The 22,315-nt window shown below is 33.7% G+C and overlaps 1 long non-coding RNA gene across 1 annotated transcript in view; it reads right to left on the bottom strand.

The window, feature by feature from the left end:
* LOC134728807 (uncharacterized) overlaps positions 1-13,442 on the bottom strand; it is a 188,152-nt gene extending 174,710 nt beyond the window's left edge. The window contains exon 1 of the long non-coding RNA XR_010109634.1: positions 12,932-13,442. This is a non-coding gene — a long non-coding RNA (uncharacterized LOC134728807). The remainder of the gene's footprint in view (positions 1-12,931) is intronic.
* Positions 13,443-22,315: the final 8,873 nt, after the last annotated feature.

The raw sequence follows: 22,315 nt of genomic DNA on the forward strand, positions 1-22,315 counted from the left end.
ATTCACATATGCATAAGGCAGAAATGATCATGTCACATTTTTGCTTAAAACTTTCCAATGTTGGCCGGGCGCGGTGGCTCATGCCTGTAATCCCAGCACTTTAGGAGGTCGTGGCGGGTGGATCATGTGGTCAAGAGATCGAGACCATCCTGGCCAACATGGTGAAACCCTGTTTCTACTAAAAATACAAAAATTAGCTGGGCGTGGTCCACGCCTGTAGTCCCAGCTACTCGGAGGCTGAGGCAAGAGAATCACTTGAACCTGGGAGGCGGAAGTTGCAGTGAGCCTAGATCGCGCCACTGCACTCCAGCCTGGCAACAGAGTGAGACTGTCTAAAAAAAAAACAAAAGACTTCCCAATGTTTTCTCTTATTATTCAAAGCTAAATCCAAATCTTTACCTTGGCCTGCAAAACTCTAAATGATCTCTGCCTCTGTAATGTGTCTGAGTCTATCCCTATTGGTGTCTCTCTCTCACTTTCTCTCCCTCTTTCTCTCTCATCCTTTTTACCCACCTCTTCCCCCATCCCTATTTTATGGTGCTAGATTCCTTAATGTTCCTGGATTAGTACACACGTTCCTTGGAGTGTTTGCTTTTGTTGTTTTCTCTGTCAGTAATAACTGCTGAAATTGCTGAGTATTTAGTAGGTGACAAGCACTGAGCTTTAAAATTTTTAATGTAAACTGCAAATCAACTCATAAGGTATACTGCCCATTTGGAGAAACTGAGACAGAGAACATTAAAACCCTTGCCAAGATAGCAAGAGTCTTAATTATAAAGACTTGTATTATTATTTGATAAAATAGTCTGGCAAGCTGGAATGATCAAAATGGTCTTGCAAGAAAGTGCATATCTATAAAAGGTAAAAAAAAGTTGCTTGAGCAAAGCAGGGCACTATTCTATGCTTGAAAATATGAATCACCATATTCAAAAAATAGATATTACATGTTTGAGCATAGTGAATAATTTTGAGAGATGAAAAGAAGCGTATTAACTCTAAAATTCGTTCTTAATGAAAGAACCAAGATTTGATTACAGGCTGCCTGGCCTAGAATTCCTATACTTAAGCACCATAGTACAGCTCTCCGAAATACTCTTCTACTAAATACCTTAACAGTTATTTCTCAACTTTCTTCACGCCTTTGCTTTAATGCAATCTCAGAAGAAGGGTCACTTTTCTAACTCTATATAAAATTAGAAGCCTTATCATCTGTATCCTCTTACCCTACTTTATCTTTCTTCATAACACCAATCATGGTTTGCATGCATATTTATTTGTTCATTGTTCATCTCTCTTTCTCCTAGAAATTAAAAAAGTAGTGAATTTTTCTTTGCAGGTCACTTCCAAGTCCTAGTGCCAAGAAAGGTACCCCCAAAATAACAGGCACTAAATAAATATTTGTCAAATGAAAAAAAAAAAGAAGACATAACTTCAATCCACTTTGCAATCTGAATATAGTTTGACCATACACTGTTTCTCTATTTTTATTCTTTCACTACTGCAAATTGTTATTTAAATACTAATTTTCATTTATATTTTATATTTTCATTTATACTTTATATTTTGTGGCTCAAGTTGGTTACAGATTTTTTAGGTGCAGGATATAACTTATTTTTTAATAATCTATTACTTTATGCATTATGAGCAAACAAATCCATTTCTTAAGTGTGCCTGATTCTTTTTCATGAATTACAGACTCAACAACACATTCAAGTAACAATGACTTCTAGATCTACATTGCAATATGTATCTAAATTCTGATTAATAACATTAGCTTACATCTTACCATTAATTTTCTTATCGTAAAATGGGGATGATGATATTAATGGCTATATGTTTACCTATGAGTAATGATAGGTTACATTATCATGCAGTGACCATATGTTTTGGAATTCAAAATAAGTTTTGAGGGTGAGCTTTAGAAAAGTTATATATAAAATCCCCAGCAATGATTACAGCCATGTGTAATATAAAACATTTATATTTCTGCATTGAAATCCATGAATACTTACCAACAGTAGAATTTTTTAAAGATAGCATATAGCCTTAGGACAGAATAGTTCACATCTTGTCATGGTTTAGCTGCTACATGTTATAATAAAACTTTCATTTCTGACAGTTTTTATAAATGAGTCAGAAAGAAAAATGAGAAGTAAAATGACCAAAGTTTATAAATTTCCAACTTATGGAAGCCACTATATATAAAAAGTTTATCAACCTCTCTAATATTTAGTAATTGCACATTAAGTTTACACATACTGATTTTAACTAACATTATTAAATTAAAATAATTCATAGTACTAGTATGGAGAATGTTGTGAAGATATAACCAATTTTATATGCTTTTATAAATACAGACAATCCCTGACTTACAATAATTCAACTTAAGATATTTCAACTTTATGATGGTGCAAAAGCAATATGCATTCAATAGAAACTGTACTTTGAGTACCAATATAATTGTTCTGTTTTTCACTTTCAGCAGCATTCAATAAAGTACATGAGATATTTAACACTTTATTATAAAATAGGCTTTCTGTTGGGTGATTTTGCCCAAGAGCAAGCCAATGTAAGTGTTCTGAGCACCTTAAAGGTAGGCTAGGCTAAGTTATGATGTTTAATAGGTTAGCATATTAAATCTATTGTTGATTTATAATATTTTCAACTTATGATGTGTTTAGTGGGACAGAACCCCATCATAAGTCAAAGAGAATCTGTAGTGCAAATTGATAAAAATGGTTTTGATGGTGGGAGGAGCTTTCTAACCTGACATCTTCTCAGTAAGCCTGCATTCACCAATTTACACACATGTGAAAATAGTTGTAATGTAACATATTTTGGTAATTTATAAGACAGAATCGTAAGTCCTTGGGTTTCACTGTCCTTACAAGATATTGAAAATAAACTAAATGTCATATATGTCGTCATGAAAACACTCCTCTTATAAATCTCTCCACACTTGGGAATGGTGCAATTAATTATTTTAAAATATAGAGCTGCTGAATGGTATTGCCTATCGGAAGATATTTCAACATTAATGAACAAAAATTTAATAGAATGCTTTAAATTATATAGAAGCTAAAAGGCCTAAGCAAAGGCTAATGGCCTCTGTTTATTTTACTGTCCACTAGATTATCCCGAGAACAGAAAATGCATATTAATTCATTTAGTTGAACATTTCAAATTTCTATTGCTTAACCAATTTGAATTGTTATACATATTCTTGATACTTTTAATACATATAATACAAAGACTACTTTGTGAAATTTGCACATTTTGCTGGTTGTTATTAGCTGACCAAAAAGCAAACAAAAATTCACTAGAATTGTTGAAGAATGAAATAAAATAGAAAACATATTACAATGTAAAATGAATAAGAAAGAAGTAAAATTTCAGAATATTTTGAAATGCTGACTTCAAGGGAGTAGAGGATGATATTTACTCTTGGCCGAAGCAATTAGTAAATGTATTATTTTGGAGTGACAAAAAGTTGAGTTACAGGCCTGGCACGGTGGCTCATGCCTGTAATCTCAGCACTTTGGGAGGACAAGGTGGGTGGGTCACCTGAGGTCAGGTTCGAGACCAGTCTGGCCAACATGGTGAAACCCTGTACAAAAATTAGCTGGGCATGGTGGTGGGTGCCTGTAATCCTAGCTACAAAGGAGGCTGAGGCAGGAGAATCGTTTGAACCCAGGAGGCTGAGGTTTCAATGACCCAAGATGGAACCACTGCACCCCAGTCTGGGTAACAAGACTCTGTCTCAAAAAAAAAAAAAAAAAAAAAAAAGTTGAGTTACAGTTTTCAAGTACTTTTTAGTGATCATGGCCAAAAAAGCTGCAATGCTTTTGTCTTAAAGGTGATCGTCAACTTTTGACAAGATTTGCCCAAAAGGAAGATGAGGCTGGTAAAATGGAACTATCAGAAAAATTGATCTTTCAATCAAGCAGTCATGCAATCATGAGGTTTTGAGTAATTAATTGTCATGATGCCTTGTCAGAACTTGGGAAATTGTAATTTCATAGAATAACATTTTTAAGTTGCCAAGTGCCCTTATTTCTAACAGTGAAGATCCTTCAAAAAATATCTTGACAATTATAACCCCAATTTATAATTATGAAATTATCCCCACTGTTGAAATAAAGGGGCTCAGACCAAAGTGGATGAAATGCCTCCTGAGGGTTCCTCTCATTACATTAAAGTAGATTTAAAGCACACATGAGTGCATGACCAAAGAAGGCCAATAAGAAAAATAATAGATGCCCCCTTTAAGATGATGCCATGTGGACTCACTTTAGAATAACTGATAATTGTAAATATATAATGAGTACATAAAATGTCTATTAAGAATAAATAAGATAAATAAGGATGAGTCATTAATATGCTTCAAATAAGAACATGATACTAAAATATGCCAGAGAAAATGTAGGCACTGTTAAATCAGGTTTAGCCTAAATCTACCTCCTTATATATTTTAAGTTCAGCCTAAAGGTTTCTCTGTACATTATGAATTTAACCTAAATGTAATTGTAAACAAACTATTTACTGAGATTTGGCCAACCAAAGGTGGGTGCTGAAACTGTGTTCAAATAAGGAAAATGCCAAGCTGTAACCAATCCAACTGTTTCTGTACCTCACTTCTGTTTTCTGTATGTCACTTTCCTGTTTCTATTCATAAATTTTCTTCTACCACATGGCTGCACTGGAGTATCTAAGCCTACTCTGGCTTTGGAGGCTGCCCAATTCTTGAATCATTCTTTGCTCAGTCAAATTCTTTTAAATTTAATTTGGATGGAATTTTCTTTTAACAGCATATTCAGCCATTTTACTTTTCTACCTGCACCAAAATTGATTCATGATTGGCCATTATATCAGACAGCTTAAATAAATCAAAAGCAAAGATTAACAAAAAATAAGTAATGGTATAATTGGAGAGAGAGCGGGGAAGAAAGACACAAAGAGAAAAAGAGGCAACTTTGGAAATATACTATTATTTATTTATGGCTAGAAAAAACAAACAAATTACTTATTGTTCATACACAGGAGTCTTGAGAATGAAGACCCAACTTCCCAATGAGTTACAGAAACTTATACACCATTTTAAGGTTACAGAAAAAATGGAGGCTTAGATTCTGGTAAAATGGGATATGAGAGAAGGAGAAGAGGCCTGGCTTGGAAGGGTGGCCTTGTTATTTAGATGAAGCCTCCTTCAGGGAGAATAGATAGCAAATTCTATTTTCAGAATTTTAAAGGTGTCAGATTCTTAATCTCTTCTGGACCTGGGGAAAGGGGTAGAAAGGGAGGGGGCATGGCTGCATTAATGAAGATTTCTACAGAGGCAAATTTTTCTCACTTAAGACAGCTTTGCAAGGCCCGTTTTTTCAGGATGGCCAAGTGGTCGTCATTTAAACATATGCTGTTTATATTAAGTAGAAAGGTAGTTGCATTGGGCAGGACTGGTAAATATTTCTGAAGAACTGATTTAGAAAATTTAACTTGATGTACAAATGTTTTATTTACTCTTTTGATTTTGAGAAATCACTTGGAATCACAACATATCAATGTCAAATGTTCACTACTTAGCTTAGAACGAGTTACTTAAACATTTCCCCTATTAAATGTGTGTGACCCTGAATTGGTCTTTTGAACAGTTTTTCAAATTCTTCATTAAGATTACTAGTAGCAAGATTATATTTTCAAGGTGATCTATCTGTTGTTAGGAATTATAAAAAGGTATTATTACTGAAGCAAATTAAGAAAATGTTTTATGATTTTTAACCTAGGCTGTATATGTGTAAATCTCTTAAAGCAAAAAGAGTGAAATCAAATGAAATCATTAATACTGTCACTTTACTTTCACAGCAGTTCTGCTGCATTTCTGTCGGTCAGGCAGCAAAAACACAGAATAATAAACCTTCATGGAAGAAACTAATGAATTCATTACTTAGTTACTCATTTACGTATGTGCCATTTTATTTTTTAAAATATTTTTTGTAAACCAAAATTAAAATTCTATGCTCCCCAACAGACTGAATGTATCCCTCATCTTGGCCAAGGGCATTCCAAAGCAAACCTGAAAAACTAGTTCTGGCCATGATGGGAAGGAGGGTCTGACACGCCTCACTTCTCTCTTTGGAATTCAGGCACAACTGACCAGCATTCACATTAAAACAGAGATCTTAAGAGTAATAAAGCAGACTCTTTTAAACCATGAGGTACCAAATTCCAACCTGACTCAAGTATAGAAATACATGTCAGATAGGAGGCACTGAAGGAAATTGAAATATTTTACCCCAAAATATATTTGATGTATTTTGAAATGGCCCAAAACTGTCTCTTGTGAGCAAAGTCTACCCTCTGTAGAAATCCTCTTCTCTTTCTAGGTCTTTTCCTGATCCAGGAGAAATTAACTATGGCATCTTTTTAGTTATGATTGGAGATGTTAACCATCTATTCTCTCTGTAGTCTGCTACCTAAGAGGCTTTTTCTGCATAATAAGAACCCTGGCCTCCACAATTCCTTATCTTAACTCAGGCACTATTTTCTATTGATTCCAGGCCTTTGGCTAATAACATAACTCTTCCAACAAATTGCCAATCAAAAAAAATCTTTGAATCCATCTGTGACCTGAAGCCCCCACTTTGAGTTGTCGTGCATTTCTGGATTGAACCAATGTACACCTTACATGTATCTATTGATGTCTGCCTATAACTTCTGTCCCCCTAAAATGTATAAAATCAAGCTATAACCCAATCACAGTGGGCAAATGTCTCAGGACCTCTGGGGCTGTGTCACAGGTATTGGTCACTCATATTTGGCTCAGAATAAGCCTCTTTAAATATTTTACTGTTTAATGCTTTTTGTCAACATTTTTACCTCTTAAAAGTATTAATGAGCAAATTAAATATACTTGATTTGCTCTGGGTTATTCCTTTATTTCAGTCTTATTAATTGTAAACATGAAGGACGAAAATTCATTATTTTCTCTCAATGACTTTTGTAATCAAACATAAGTTTTACGTAAATTAACACACAGCACGTGTGCCTCTTAACAGAGCTATAAATTAAACTTTAATTAATAGATTTTTGTAACTCTCCTTGGCTCTATTTTAGTTGATGTTCAGTCATTAGATCAAATTAACTAAAGTCTTTATAGCCCTTAAATGTACTTAATGTATATTCACTTCCATTTTCTGTTTTGCTTCAAAGAGTTTAAGTAATTTGGTTCCAAGGTCATGATGCTGTTAAGTTGCAAATTTAGGAATATAGAACTATCTAATGATAAGTTCCCACATTTTTTATTTACACTTTTTAAAAATCTCTCTATGATACCACAAATACACACAACATTTACAATTAAAAGTTGATATTACTGCCGTTAATATTTTCTCAACCAGCCCAATCACAAAGGTGCTTTCCAACTTTCTCTATGTTGCTTAGCTCCTCCCTGTTTCTGTTACAGGCAGCAAATCTGTACAGGTCTGCAGCAACCTCAGTTCCTGACCTCTCAGAAGAAAGAATTTGACCACGGGGCATAAAGCACAGTGAGAGATTGAAGCAAGTTTTAGAGCTGGAGGGTAAGCTTTAAGAAAGTTTTAGAGCAGGAACGAAAGTAAAGTACACTGGGAAGAGGGACAAATAAGTGACTTTAAAGATCAAGGCATGGTTTGACCTTTTAACTTGGGATTTGATATGTTGGCATGTTTTTGGGGTCTTGTGTTACTTTTCTCCTGATTCTTCCCTTGGAGCGGCTATCCATATGTGCAGTGGCCTGCCAGCTCTTGCGGGGAGAGGGGGGCGCATGCACAGTGCGTTTACTGAAGTTGTGTACACACTCACTTGAGGGGTTCCTCCCTTACCAGTTGAGAGTTCCTGGAGGAAGGCCATAAACCAGTTAAACCCTGATATTTTTGCCTCTTAGTGTGCATGCTCGAGCCCACTCACCCAATTCCTGGGATCTTATCGGGAAGCTGCTGATCACCAGTTTCAGGTTTTTTCTATCTATTGGGAGACTGCCTTTCCCTGGTGCCGGTGGCAGGACCAATTATTATTTTAGAGAAACAGTGTAACGACTGCCTGACCATCACCTGATGGTAGCCTGACATTACTGATTGGGTCAAGGGAGGCCTCTCCTGCTCTGTTCATGTCTGACTAGCTGCCACTTGTAATTCTTCAAAGTTCATCTTCTCTCTTATATCTTCACTGCTCATGCTACCCATTTTCTTTTTAATTAGAAGATGGACAGCTCTGCTTATATAACTCAAGTATATTAATTCTAACCCCATAGAATCTCATCTTCATCTCCAATATTTTCACTTTTTCTGTTGCATATAGATTCAGCTATCCCTAAAACAAAAACAAACAGAAAACTGCTACTGTGTATACATTCTTGCAAATATCTCTTTATAATTAACATTAAGACCACTGTTATTACCTCTGTTTCACAGATATGGAATATAAGATTCAGGAAATTTTACTTACACAAAGACACAAAGAACTAGAAATTAAAACTTTTGAAATAAGCAGTGGGTCTCCTGGACTGTCTAGTAGAATAAGGATACCTAGGCCGCACTGTGTATTTAACTGAGTTTGGGAACCATGTAGTTTTAGAGAAATTCATCACGGCTTTATGATTTTCTACAGTAGTGAAAAGCAGCCTGGGTTTATGCTTGGGGGAAAAAAATGGGAGAACTGAGCTGCATTAGGATTTTACTAAGTGTGTAAATGAGAGATAGTAATAGGAGTTGTTGAAAACCCTTCCAAAGAGTTTTAGGAGTGATAACTTGAACCACAACAAAGGGGTGAAGGAGGGAAATAAACACAAGTGGGAAAGAAATATAGGAATACAACAGAGTTCTAGAACACCATTGGATTTCTTGATAAGTTCAATTAATAGACATAGTAGAAGTACTTAGCATACATTTGGGAACAAAATAAAGCTTTATTGAATGACTAATTTTAATATTTCAGAAACAGATTATTTTCTTCTTCTAATAAGGTCTAGTCTATTATTATAGGTTAGGGCCACTCATAAATTTTTAAGTTTAAGAAACATAAAGATGAAAAGATTAAGGAACCAAGAGCCAAGATTTTACATAATTCTGAATTTGGATAAAATCAGAATTGTTGATTTATTCTGAGATCCTTATTCTACTGCTGTTAAAAATACTTCAAAATTAAGCAATAATTGATTATTTTTGCCCTTCATTTAATTAATATTATTAGAGATACCATATGTCAACCTTTATTATTTTTATCTGATAATTATTTTAATCTTCGTTGGCATTTAGGATCTCTGTCTTCTGGGTGAAAAATCAGGTAATGATTCTTACTTGGGAACAATGCCAAATAATAACATATATAGCTGATTATCACAATATGGTTAGAGGTTCAAAAATGATATAAAAGGGAAGAGTTCTACATTGACAAGAAGATAGTCATAGCCAATAACATTCATCAAAAATTACCATCAATGGTCATTTCTAATACTTAGCACTTTCATACATGTACAAACAAGAAAGGTTGCCATTTGCTTCCCTTAAAGCTGGGATGTCACGTCATTCTACTCTTTATGCAGGCTATGCTGGTCATTTTAACCAGAGAATTTACTCTGCTTTTCATCCCAAGGTATGGTGAAGAAAACGTAATTTTCCCTAGACTTCTTGTTTATTTTAATTAAAAAAAAAATTATGGTCATCTTAGCTCTTAATTTTTTCCCCTGCTTATTTGGGATGTCAGTTGATGCTACATACACAAAAGTAAATTACAGAATCTTCCTGCTGTCAAACCCTTCCTGCTTTTGTCTTTACCTCAAAACTGGTTTAGTTACCTCTCGCTGGTTTAACAGAAAATGTTGGAGCAACTTAGCACATTCTTGGATTTACAATATTTACATGATTTCATATGATCTTTAGTAACCAAATTCTAGTGCTGTAGATACAATGAAATTAATTTAAATCTGATAAAATAGCCAATGTAAGAGATCTCATCATCCAAATCCAGCAGTCAGAACTTAATTCATTAGCAACAGGAATTCAAGAAAGGTGTCCAGTGGAGGATTTTGATATAAAGCTTGGCCACTATTTTTCATGCATCCCTATATACACATCTTTCTTATGGTGCCTTGCCATACTGACTACAGATTTAGCCTTCTGATTCTTTTTCCAGTAAGTAGACAGTAGCGCATTGGATGTAAGCAGAAGCTTGAAAATTTGTGTTATGTCTCTGCTTACTTCCTTGGGCCCCTGCCAACATCGTGATAAAAAGCCTAGGCAAACCTACTGACATATGAGAGACCATGGAGAACAAAGCAATGTCATTGGAGTTAAGGCCATTAGGCTCACTCAGCTTACCAAATAGTTAGTTGCATATTCACAAATGGGCAGAGTCAAGATCAGCGCACCCATTTGGCTATTGGTAGATTTGGGAGAAAATGTAAAAGCTCACTGTTTTTACTTTATAAGTTTGAGAATAGTTTGTTATACAGCAGTAGCTAACAACTAGAGAATGTTTATAATGAATAATATTTTAAGACACCCTTAAGGAACTATCATTCTTCCAGATAATATATATCTTCTAAAGTGGAAAGTTGTTATAGTACTGAGGGGAAGATGGACCAAGGATGCATCTCTTAAGTTTGAAGATATAACAATGAAAGAAAGATTTTGCTTTAACAGTTTATATTCTGCTCTAAATATCAATTATAGAATAATATTCAGGAATGTTCATTTCCTGATTGCATGATATCTAGCCAAAAGCCTATAAGTTAACTTCTTTTAAATCATTCCAGCTACAAAAGACAGTGGCAAGTTTAAGGATAATGATCAAACCAAAAACTAAGGGGTCAACTACTGTACTCATTTCTAAATCTTTCAAGGTAATTTTCAAATTAGAATAGCAATGAAAGCTGTGAGCAGATCAAATCTTTGAAATAAATTATACAAATTTTAGTTATAACGTGTGACAGACTAGAAGGTTTTAGAACCCCTCTAATCGGTTTCTAAAACCGTATGGCTCAAAGACATAAGAATCATTGGAAATGTCTGTCTCAGTAAAAATTCAGATTTCAAAATAAGATATAAAATGAATATTCAGTGAGAGCACACAAAATGTATAAACCCATGTAATGGGAATTGTATATAGTAAGTAGATGCAGGAAATAGAAAGGTAAAATTTTATCTGAAAAAAAAGAAAGCCCACAGCAACATGCAGAGGAAATATGGGAGAGAATAGAAGTTTATCTATTTGATGGTAATGTAGTGTTCAGTCCTTGAAGAAATTTAGACACAGAGTCCTTGAACTTACTGCACTGCACACTAACACCTGCAGAACTTGAGTCTGATTTCATCTCTGCCACTTATCTTGAACAAATGGAGCATTTTATTTATCCCAATTTCCTTAGCATATAAAAACAGCAATGATCCATAGATGATTTGGGAGTGCTAAATAGCAAAGCATGTGGGTAGCATTTCATAATCAGACAGTAAAATTAATACTAAAACTGATTTTTAACTAATTACCTAGCATACACCTATCAACTTCATGGTCCACATAAGGCAATTCAAAATATTATTACAAATTATATACAAGAATATCTCACCTACCTCTAGACAACTCAAAATAGATAAAAAGGAAAGAAGAAAATGTTAAATGCTGAAATGCCCAGAATATACTAATATATAAATAACTATATATAAATAACTGTGTTGATTTTACTGCACTTAAATTCAATATGAATTTTAATAGATAATAAATTATAATGGAGGGGGTTATGATTTTGAAAATTGTAAGAGAAAGTAGCAAATAATTTGCTTTGTATGTGTAATAGTGGATTTGCAAAGATAAATAAAAACTAACACTTCTGAGTATGATATAATTTAAAAAAAGTCAAGTAAGCTTCTGTAAAACTATAGACTTCAGTAAAATAATTACATGACATTCTGAATTTTATTTTAGGATAGATATAATTTTAATAAATCTTTTTGAATGTACATATTCCACAGGAAGAACATATTTTGCTTAAACCATTTTATTAAATTTGATGACACAAACTACTATTAATAGAAAATAATTCAAAGAAACTAAGAAACTATGACGTAAAGTAAATTTAAAATCTTGTGAAGCACAAAATTAACAGAGTGTGTTATTGAACCTGTAGTTTTAATGTGAATATTAGTCATTCAAATATGTGAAAATCACTGCTGTTCGCAAGAAGCAAGTCATCAATATAGCCTACATCTATTAGAAACCGTCCTACCCCATCGCCCAGAGTATAAATGGAAAACTCTTTTCTCATGGCTCCTGCATATTTTTGCAATCACATCACGATTCCTGATTTATTATTTCAATTTGGATTGTGTTCACCTGATGTCACTTTGATAGAAATCTTTTTGTTTTCTATTCTGTACCTCAGTCGATATTTAATCCCTGGGTTCTAATACAAAGTATAATTGATGCTGGCAAAGTTCATAAAATGATTTTATAAAAATTTTTATTTTGAGATCACTTCAAACCTAAAGAAAACTTGCAAAGTTATCACAAAATTTACAACTTTCACCCAGATTAGTTAACTGGTACATTTTTATGTTTTCTTAATTGTTTTGTCTCTCTCTACACTTAGCATGTACTTCGGAACTATGTAAATATTATTCTCCTCATTAATGTTTAATCCACAAATTTTAACACCTGTAAATAATGCTTGCATGAATCCATGATTACTATCACGGTTTCAAATGTGATTTTTAACTTTATTATTTCTAAGTGTTTTAATAGTTAATTGAGCCAGGCGTGGTGGCTCATGCCTGTAATCCCAGCATTTTGAGAGGCCGAGGCAGGTGTATCACCAGAGGTCGGGAGTTCGAGACCAGCCTAACCAACATGGAGAAATCTCATCTTTACTAAAAATACAAAATTAGCCAGGCGTGGTGGCACATACCTGTCATTCCAGCTACTCAGGAGGCTGAGGCAAGAGAATCGCTTGAACGCGGGAGGCGGAGGTTGTGGTGAGCCAGGATCCCACCATTGCACTACAGCCTGGGCAAAAAGAGCAAAACTCTGTCTCAAAAAAAAAAAAAAAAAAAAGAAAAAAGAAAAAATTAGTTAGTTGATATTCTTCTGTAATGGGGAGCTGACCTTTCTCTGTTATCTATGCATTTACGTATCTATCTAGCTATCATATATCTATTATTTATTCTTAATTATTATCTGTATGGACTCATGGGTTTCCTTCTTATAGAGTGAGTTGTAATCCCAAACTGCCACCTTTTTTTATGTTCGAGTTTTTCTAGATTTGGCTAGGTGGGGACCCCTTCAATACAGCTCATGTGTTAATTTACATGACCCCATAATACTTTGAACACTCCCTTACTTTCTAGCACAACAGGATGTTGCAGTTGCAGCTTGTGCTTTTGTTGCCTGTAATCTCTGCCTGAGATCAGCTGTCCTTCTCTGAGGTACCTTCATCATTTTTATTAGGGAATGGTATTTAAAATCAAAATCAGGGTCTAGGTATATTCATCGCTATTGATGCTACTGGAAGTCTTGTTTCAAAGCCCATTCAGCAAATAGAGTTCAAAATATACATTACATGTATGTATGTTTGCATACATTAAAAAAATGTATATTGATGTGTATGTGTGTGTGTTTTAAAATCATGAGTTTATACTGAAAATCCCATCTCTAATACAGCCTACAAGCTCTTTCTAGCCTTCCTGTATTTCATAGTTGTACCACTCTTCCCTAACATCATTCTGCAATGTATAGAAAGCTTTTATGTAAATGTTACACTGATACCACTGTGAAAAACAATCCTACTAATTCAAGTTCAAGATTATTATTTCTTTTATATCTTTAGATTTTAAGATATATGCTTTTCTCCTTGGGTTTTCATTCTGCATCAATTCATATTACAATATATGTACACACAAACATATATATATAATGTATATAATTGTTCTCTTTTTTAACAGTTTCATAGCACAACATCGTGTGAATATAAACTTTTTTCCAGCAATCCTCTATGTATTAGAGTTTAGTTGCTTCCAATATTTTGCAATTACAAAACAACACTGTAATGAGTCACCTGATATGGATATATTTTTGATTTCTTAGAGAAAGATCTTAAAAATAAATTCCTTCAAGGGGGATTTGAAGTTTTATTCCAGTTTATGTCAAATATTCTAAAGCATTATTTTGAATCATTATGAAAGCAAAATAACTGGACTTTCCACCTGACTGCACATATTCTTTAGTTTCAGCCCAGAGCCTATGACTAAATCTACAAACAGTTATGAAACAAGTAAAATCTAGAAATTGAACTAACTATAACTGTATAGAAAAATACAAACACATTTCTCAATATGTGGAGAAACAAAACAAAACACAAAGAACTTATGCTTCATGATTACACACACACACGGACTCTTTGTGATTACACACACATATGGACTCTTTGATTACACACACACATATACACCTGTAGGTATGTGGGTATATGTGTATATATGCATACATACATATATGTGTGTATATGTGTATATATGCATACATACATATATGTGTGTATATGTGTATATATGCATACATACATATATGTGTGTATATGTGTATATATGCATACATACATATATGTGTATATGTGTATATATGCATGCATACATATATGTGTATATATAACATACACATATATGTGTGTGTAATCATAAAGTATGGACTCTTTGTCCATATGTAAACATTAGCTTTATATATATATGTCTCTCTATATATGCTATATAGCTCTCTCTATATATGCTATATTTAGATTAGCATATATGTCACACAAACAAGTAAATGCCATATATCCATATTTATGTATTTATGTACATTTATTTATGTATATATGGCATATATACACATATATGGCATATAAACAAGTAAAGCTAATCTCAGTGTTAAGACATCAGGACAGTTACTACTTTTGGAGGCTGATAGTGACAGAGGAAGAACAAAGAAGGTCAGAGTTGTTGAATAATATTCTATGTCATGACCAGGGTACTTGTGAAGTGACAGTGCCCAATTGGGAGATATTTGTTAAGCAATTTATCAATTATTTATTTTTGTGTATAAAGTAAGAAATTGTTTAATAAAACATTTAAAAGATAAAGTAAATATTTTTTAGCATTTTTTTACATTCTTTCCAAATGTAAGAGAAAATATTTTGAGTTTCAGGATGGTTGTAAATGCAGCAACTTTGGGGATGTATGTAAAACTTTAGAAATAATATGCAGGTTTTACAAAGGTAATGCTTTTATGAGCTTACAAAATTGCGTGTATTATTTATAAATGTGGATAAATTTGGGACTTTTTAAAGATTTCACTATGTAAAAGCTTGCAGTGAAGATAGTTAATGTTAACTACTTTAATGGCAAATACCAAGATCTCAGTAACATAACTAAACCAAAGTATATTTCTCATTAAAGAAAACTGATTTAGATCTGGTAACTACACGGGACATCTTTATCCTATTTAGTAACCGTTATTCCAACATGTTTTACAAATTTGGCTCCACCATCTCCACACATGGCCACCATAGGCATTGCAAGGGGAGAGGAGATAAAGGCCAAGCATACTGGTGGTTAACAGTCCCAACCTGAAGTGACATACTCACCATTCACTAGCCAGATAAGTCCTTGTGGCTTCAACATAACTGCAAGAGATACTTGTGGAGCCCTAATAAGGGAAAAGGAGTCAGGCTGGCAGGAGCAGAGGAAAGCAAAAAGAAAGAGCAGATAAGCTGTTTTAAGTCTGCCTTTCTTCATGTTCCAGGGCACATAGCCCTCCTGCACAAATAACTCACAATCTTCCTGCACTCGACTTGCAACAGATCCTTGGCTGATAGAAAATTTCAAGTTAGCTCACTGCAACCTTGGCATTATCAGTACTACACGTAGCCCTCTCCAGCACAAGCACTGTCGTATAAAATCCCCAGCAAGCCTTTTTCTGTTTGCAGTCAGCACCTCTCTTGCTGATCTTCCTATTGCTTTTCTGTAACATATTTTCCTACTTTATCTAATAAATCTGCCTTTTTTTACCTACAACAGTCTTGGTAAATTCTTTTCACCACCGGTGTTACTGGCCCCAGCTTATTGCCGCCCACAGCAATACTGGGAAATGGAAATTAGTAGTTAGTGTCTTTACCATAATGTGGCAGTCTAGCCACTAATGTCTTTGCTCATGTTGTCTTTCACACAATTCCTTTCAAAAGGGTTAAAAAAAGAAGCCTGCAATCACTGCATACAGGTAGTTTGCTACATAGCCATAGTAAACAGATAATGTGCAGGTTTGATTGAAAGAGAATACAAAGGTGGAGTGCAGTGGTTCCCTCCTGTAATCCCAGCATTTTAGGAAGCCCAGGCGGGTGAGTCCAGGAGTTCCAGACCAGCCTTGGCAACATGGTGAAATCCTGTCTGCCAAAAATATAAAAATTAGCCAGTCTCATAACCTGGCCTCAAAATAAATAAATACATTAAAATTTCCAAATAAAAGAAAGAAGACAGAAATATTAGAGAGACTGAAAACATCAGTGAAGCCAAGTAATTCTAGTTTCAAAATCAGCATGTAAACAAATAGTATTTGTACCTGTAATTCTTTTCCCTTTTATCCTTGATGCTAAATTATCTCCTGTATGTCTCCCTTAATTAAGAAGTCGAATAATGCATGTGAGACTTTTTGGTTTTAAGAGCTTTACCACATGCTCTGAACAGCCCAATGAATATAGAAAGCTAAAATGTATTATTTAGTCAATGAGAATATAATCTGTACTGACTTCATGGTGGTATTGATTTGCACTTTGCCAGTTCATTATTAATCAATAACTATGAGTTCTTAGTATACCTCGTCTTATAGTTCTATTATGTTTCTTAAGAAATGATGCAAAATTAGATAATAAAATAAAGTGCTGGAATATTACACATTTTATAAGCGAGTGATCCGTCTGCTAAAATGTCAAGAGCCTACAGAAAAGTGAGCAGAAGCAATTTGTATGTCTCTTTTATCTCTACCAAGGTGTCTTGATTGAATTTTATAATTATCGAGAGGCTATCTCTCTAAAATATGCATAATTTTTATTATGATACATTTTTATGGTTTAAATTAATCTAGAAATAAGTCTGGGACTTGGTTTGCTTCTGAAATCTGATGGATTATATATATTGCCAGGTCCAATAGGTCAAACCATTCCTTTCCCATTCTATCAATTCACTCCTTTTTGAACTACTATCAGATGAGTTAGAGCTTCTCATTCTTCCCTATGTGTATCTTAACCTCTTTTTGGCTGATTTTTAGCTATCTAAGTTTAATGTCATTAATATTTTTCACCATTGTCTTTTGCTAACTGATTTTTCTAGTTATTTTCTAGAGCTAGTTTGCTTCTCCTTTTTCCTATTCTTCATAATATTTTCTTTTCATTTATCTCAGTAATCTTATTACATATCAATAGAGGATACTTTCATATTGTTGTGTATTTCTAGTTCTTAGGGCTCTTAATTGTCTTTTAGACAACCAGCTGACTCTCTCCATTGTTTTTCAATTTTTCATGAGGATTGTATTTTGTTGGTTTCAAAATAATTGTTATTTTCACTTTATCATTCATGGTATTATTTGGTTATTATTTAGTGTATAAATTATTAAAGGGGACAGAGTGCATTTTACATAAAGGGAATCAATGCAACTTCTTGTTTGTACCATCAAATTACTTTGAGAGACTAATTACTATGAGAGATTTATGACTTTATTTTATGAAATTATTTTGTACTTAGGTACAACAAAGTCTTCAGAGTTCAAATTAATTTCTATGTTCCTTATGAAGTTTTCACTCTATTTGCGGCATGCTCTCCTCTCTTGTTTACCAGATAATGCTACAAATATTGAGGCTGCAAGCAACCGTAATCTTATTTAGAATAAAATGCAATTTTTATATTCCCAAAAGCTCAGAGTGTTCCATATTGACTTTCATCTATCTATACTTCTTGTTCTGATGTGAGATAAATAACCATAAATGATCCTAACTCTGTGTTCTGGTGGATGGCTGTGTGGAACCCAATGCAACTGACCTAGGAATTATCACACCAAAATCACAAGGCTGAGGTATTAGTAGAAACTTAGAGAAGGAATTGGAATTTGGAATGTCCCGGAAGCCACTACAACTATCTGCTAAAGCCCTCTAGATGGCAGTAACCAAAAAGGAGTTTTCAACCAAAGGTACTTCCCTTAGTTTCTTCTGCTATGAAAGCTCGCTGCTCACTTCAGATGCTAAATAGGCCATTATCCATTTCATTTGCTTATATATTCTTTTCAGCTGGTTTCTAATGTGTTTGAATAAAACTGTTTATTTAAATATTCAAACATGCATCATAGTTTTCTGTACACTGTTGAACAAAATGAATGTACTTTTCTAGTATATATGAAATTAAATTGAAGCATAAAATCTTTCACATTCTGAATCATCACTAGTAAGTCACCTAGTATTCTTTGTGTCATTTTTTTCTGTATATATTTATATATCTACATATTTAGTTATCCATCAGGTAAAAAGATAAAGTTTCATGAGAAAATTAGACAATATTGAAATATAAATTGTCAACAACATGAATGTTACTGAAAGATGAATTAATGACTAATAATACAAATACTAATATTAACATGAATAATAATATTAATTCACTTTGGTAGACAATGACAATACAATTCGTGATAGAATATTATACAATATATTCATATGAATATAATTTGTGAATATTATAAGTTTTAAAAGATAACCTATTTTTATAATATAATTACTAATTTATTATACTAATCTAGTTTTCCATATACTTGTTACCTATATTAAATAATTAATTAGTGTGTTAACATGCTAACACTAGAATGTTCACATTTTTAACTTTTAAAATATTTACAAAAGCCCATTAAGTTTGCTTCAGATATGAACTTTTTTTGTTCTCTATATTGAATAATTGGATGCCAAATCATGTAAATGTTTCACAATTTTATGGACGTAAGCAACCAATATTCACTTATTCTTAAAAAAGGGAAACTTAGATTTTAAAAATATCTTTCTATGTAACACATTTTTGATCATGTTATCTTGTATTTTAATATTTTTCCAGTACTAAAGTTTTAATTATCAGTTTTAAGAAGCTTGGAAACAAAATTTTCAAATCCTTACTTCCTCCAAGAAAGTGTGTTTAAGGTTACATTACTTATAGAAGCTTTATGTGTTTTCTGTTTTTTTTTTCCCTTGGCATTTCAAAATAGTTATACATTCCAAATAAAACAGTGTTTTCTTCTGTTACATTGTGACATTTCAGATTTTAGTAACTTTGCATTTCTAATGGTATAGGTTTACAGTAACTGCTAAAAATATTTTATGACTATTTATTTTCTATTATTTCCTCTCAGATTTTCCTTAAAGTCTATTGAATTTATTCTGTTTTTTATGTTAGTATAACTACAAGTTTTGTAAGGAAAAATATTACATCTTCTCATTGCATGATTATCAGTTTGTAACAATGAGCACAGCATGTAGAGCATCTGAAATAGGTTTAAAATGGTATCCCAAGATCATACTGGCAATCCTTGCTAAGCTATTTGCCCTCCAGGGACATCTACTTTTAGAAAGAGTTACATAAAGACTTGTCTCTTTTTTCCTAAAATACCTTATCATTTACATCTTAACCAATCTTGTGTGTCAAACTAATTACATATAATAGAGAATAAAAATACTTTTTTATTTTTAAATAATTTTAGACTAACAGCTTATGTATCAGTAATATCTCACTTTGACTCATAACCTATCTTCTTTTGGTCTGTCATTTTTTGTATTATTTATTTGCTCAAGAATGTCCCAGGAAATTTAATTTTCCTGGTCTTCATATCATCAGTTTCAATATGATCTTAATAATATCAGAATAGGTAATGCCAATAATAACATTATTAATAAAATAATCAGTATTATTCATTGATATCACTACCAAATTAGGCTCTTTAGGTATGTACCACCTATAGAGTCAAAATAAATTATGCAGAGATTAATAAATGGAATAATTCCTGCCTTCAGGGATTTGATATCTCAGAGCAACAAGCAATATCATATAATACAGCAAAGAAATAATGTAATGCATTTAATTAAATAATATACATCATGTTAAATTGTACCTGTCTCATTTTTTGAGTTATTTTTCTCTCAGGCTAATTGCATTGCTTTCATTCATCAGTAAGGAAAAGTATGGAAGGAAAATGGCAGCACAGAGATCAGAAAAGCACTGAGAGGCAGAGCAGTGGGTAAGAAAAGCCATGACTGTAATCCCAGGACTTTGGGAGGTTGAGGTGGGCAGGTCACCTGAGGTTAGGAGTTCAAGACCAGCCTGGCCAATATGTTGAAACCCTCTTTCTACTAAAAATACAAAAAAAAAAAAAAAAAAAAAACAACAAAAAAATTAGCCAGGCATAGGGGTGCATGCCTCTAGTCCAGTTTACTCTGGAGGTTGAGACAGGAGAATTGCTTGAACCCAGGAGGTGGAGGTTGCAGTGAGCTGAGATAGTGCCATTGCACTCCAATGCAATAAAGGAATGGAGGGGAGGGGATGGAAGGGGATGGGAGGGGAGGGAAGGGGAAGGGAGGGGAGGAAGGAAGGAGGCAAGCAAGCAAGCAAGCAAGAGAGAGAGAAAGCAAGAAAGAAAGGGAAGGAAGGAAGGAAATAAAGAAAGAAAAGAAAGAAAGAAAAAGAAAGAAAGAAAATGAAAGAAAGAGAAAGAAAGGAAGGAAGGGAAAGAAAGAAAGAGAAAGGAAGAAAGAAAGAAAAAGAAAAAGAAAGGAAGGAAGGAAGGGAAAGAAAGAAAGAAAGAGAAAGGAAGAAAGGAAGAAAGAAAGAAAGAAAAAGAAAGAAAGGAAGAAAGGAAAGAAAAAGAAAGAAGGAAAGAAAAGAAAAGAAGAGCAAGGCAAGGCAGAGAATTTGACAATGAAGAGAGACCCTACTTGTAAACAAAGATAGAGGGAACTATAGTTTAGGCACATCATAAAATATGAAGGAGTTTCAATGCAAAGTTTAGGAAAATAAAAGCATGTCCAAAAATTAACTGAAGATGGATTAAAAACTTAAATTTAAAACCCCAAACTATAAAAACCCTACAAGAAAACCTAGGAAATACCATTCAGGACATAGGTATGGGCAAAGACTTCATGATAAAAACACCAATAGCAATTGCAACAAAAGCCAAAATTGACAAATGAGATCTAATTAAACTAAAGAGCTTCTGCACAGCAAAGGAAACTATCATCAGAGTGAACATGCAACCTAGAGAATGGGAGAAAATTTTTGCAATCCACCAATCTGACAAAGGTCTAACATCCCGAATTTACAAGGAACTTTAACATATTTACAAGAAAAAAAAAAACATCAAAAAGTGGGCAAAGGATATGAACAGACACTTCTCAAAAGAAGACATTTATGCGGGCCAAAAAACATAGGAAAAAAAGCGCAACATCACTGATTATCGGAGAAATGTAAATGAAAACCACAATGAAATACCATCTCACACCAGTCAGAATGGTGATTATTAAAAAGTCAAGGAATAATAGATGCTGACGAGGCTGTGGAGAAATAGCAACACTTTTACACTGTTGGTGGGAATGTAAATTAGTTAACTATTGTGCAAGAGAGTATGGTGATTCCTCAAGAATCTAGAACCAGAAATACAGTATGACCCAGCAATCCCATTACTGAGTATATAAACAAAGGAATATAAATCATTCTACTATAAAGACACATGCACACATATGTTTATTACCATACTATTTACAATAACGAAGACATGGAATCAACCCCAATGCCCATCAATCATAGACTGGATAAAGAAGATGTGGTACATATAAACCATGGAATACTATGCAGCTATAAAAAGGAATGAGATCATGTCTTTTGCTGGAACATGGATGAAGCTGGAAGCCATCATCCTCAGAAAAGTAACACAGGAACAGAAAACCAAACACTGAGTGTTCTCACTCATAAGTGGGAGCTGAACATTAAGAACACATGGACACAGACAGGTGAACAGCACATACCAGGGTGTGGTAGGGGTTGGGGGCTCAGGAGAGGCATAGAGGATGGGTCAGTAGGTGCAGCAAACCACCCTGGAACATGTATACCTATGTAAATACATGCACGTTCTGCACATGTATCCTGTTTTTGATTTATTTTTAGAGGAAATTTTGACAAAAAAAGAAAAAAGAGAAATGAATGTTCTTGACCTCTGAACAAGATTTACTCACCATCTGGAAGACTTGGCT

This window comes from Pan paniscus, chromosome 14 (assembly GCF_029289425.2).
Source record: "Pan paniscus chromosome 14, NHGRI_mPanPan1-v2.0_pri, whole genome shotgun sequence".
Taxonomy (NCBI): domain Eukaryota; kingdom Metazoa; phylum Chordata; class Mammalia; order Primates; family Hominidae; genus Pan; species Pan paniscus.